The sequence below is a fragment of the Hydractinia symbiolongicarpus genome, chromosome 1 (genome assembly GCF_029227915.1).
Source record: "Hydractinia symbiolongicarpus strain clone_291-10 chromosome 1, HSymV2.1, whole genome shotgun sequence".
NCBI classification, from domain to species: domain Eukaryota; kingdom Metazoa; phylum Cnidaria; class Hydrozoa; order Anthoathecata; family Hydractiniidae; genus Hydractinia; species Hydractinia symbiolongicarpus.
In genome coordinates this window covers 31,110,157-31,112,321 of record NC_079875.1, presented here as the reverse complement: position 1 = coordinate 31,112,321, position 2,165 = coordinate 31,110,157, and the positions used below count along the sequence as shown (strand labels likewise).

General features: G+C 37.6%; 1 non-coding gene across 1 annotated transcript; it reads left to right on the top strand.

Moving 5' to 3' along the window:
• Nucleotides 1–958: 958 nt before the first annotated feature.
• On the top strand, nt 959–1,030 carry Trnap-ugg (transfer RNA proline (anticodon UGG)). Its single transcript has one exon. It is a non-coding gene; the product is annotated as a tRNA-Pro (tRNA).
• Nucleotides 1,031–2,165: the final 1,135 nt, after the last annotated feature.

Below are 2,165 nucleotides of genomic sequence, written 5' to 3'. Positions count from 1 at the left end.
TGAAATGGCTGATCTATGGGAACAAATAGTTCTATATTCATAACCCTTTTTGAATAAATCCCCCAAATAATTTATCACAAAATTTATAGGGCATTGAAATGGATCAACCTGTTGTCGGCCACACCAGCTAGCCCACTTATTCCAGGATGATGAATAATTTGCATTAGTACCCGTTCTTCTGGAATCAATGATGAGATTGGAAGCCTCCGGTGAAATTCCTTCCTCAAGGAGTTTTCCCCTGAAACTATCTAAGCAGCTAACCGTAGCGCCCCTGTCACCACCATGGGATGGTTTTCCATTTTTGGATTTTTCAAAAGATTTTTCTTCATAGGAAGAAGAAACGGTCTTTTCAGTGACAGACGTAACACTTCTGGATACCATGTTTGTGACTGCCATGCTGGTGTGATCAAAATCAGAAAAGGAACTTGTTCCTCTTCCACTTTTTTCAGTACTTTGTGTATGAGAGCAAAAGGAGGAAATGCATAAAGACACTGTTGATGCCACTTTTGGTGAAATGCATCCGTACCCTGACTGTGAGGATCTGGCTTCCAAGAATAATACATTGGAAGTTGATGTGATAGACGGGAGGCAAACAGGTCCAATTTGGGATATCCTATCCTCTGACAAATTGTTTTGAAAACCACAGGACGAAGCTTCCATTCTGCTGAGTCCTGGGTATTTCGAGACTCTCAGTTTGCCTTGATATTTAGACAACCTGGGAGGTACTCTGCAGTAATCGTGATCTTGTGGAATAATAGGAAATCCCAAATTTCCTTGGCTATTTTTATCATAGTTAAATTTTTTGATCCTCCTATTTTGAGGAGGTAAGACAATGCTGTCATGTTGTCTTTTTGAAAGAATGAAAGTCATGCTCCCGGCTGTGACTTCAAGTCCCTATCTTTCCAAATCCATTCTTAATAGGTCTTTCATCATTGTGACATGTTGCACGTGGCATAGAGGCTCAATGGTCTAGTGGCATGATTCTCGCTTTGGGAGCGAGAGGTCCCAGGTTCAAATCCCGGTTGAGCCCATTGTTGAAGTGTAACTAATGTTAAAGATAGGGACTGTCTTCGTCGTATCTAAGGATATAATAAAACGCACGTGACATAGAGTCTCAATGGTCTAGTGGCATGATTCTTGCTTTAGGTTCAAATCCCGGTTGAGCCCATTGTTGAAGTGTAACTATTGTCAGTGCAATTTCCGCTTGTTGGATTGTTTACAAAGATAATCGTAATAGCACGCGCCTAATGCTGTTTACTGCAGAGAACAAACCAAACTCGACTGAAACGTAAGTTTTGCCCTGAAGTTAAGAGTGCTTCCTTATTGTAAGTTTTATCACATGCGCCTAACATTCCTAACGTGCCCTTTGGATTCCGGAGAGGTACAGTTACGGATTCTGTGGCGCGATGGTAGCGAGAACGAGGTTGCTTCCATACATTTTTATTTTTTTTGACCCTCAAGATTTTTTCAAACTCGAAAGTTTAAAACATTTCTTAAACAGTGATTTTTAAAACGCAGCTATTGTAGGTAAAAAGAAGCGATCGCAACCAGTTATGGACAAATTTAGAAAAAATTGAAGAAAATTTATTGGCTAGAGCTACTTCGGGCTCAAATATACTTTTTTAAACTAAAAGAAACGAAGCTAAACATTTGGTGAGTCTAGATAACGAATAGTGGATTCCGTTGCTGACGTAGATGATAATCCTGAAATGAAGTTTTTAGCAAAGAAAGGAATACAAATAGCTGAACTTGTTTATAAGTTTGTTTAACTGTATCGAAGACTAAAAATAGAAATTTCTAATTTAGGAAATTTTATTTTTGTCATTAAATCACTTGTGGAATTGATTCCATTTCCTTGACATTATATTTTTTAGTAATTTCATCGTAAAGTTTTTCAACTTTTTCAAGAAAACTGTTTTACTTAATATATTTACTTAATAATTCATTCTCTAAAAGCGAAAAACTAAATTTCCAATTTTAAACCTTAGATTTTGGAAAAAAGTGCTTTTACTATCGCCTCGAATAAACCCCCTTTATGAGAGGGGCGTCCATTCGAGGGGGCGTTTATTTGAAGCATTACGGCATTATTAAATTTTGAAGGGTTATGGAAAGAGACATTAATATATGATGTTTAGTTAGTTCCCCGCAATTATATTCTAGGGGAA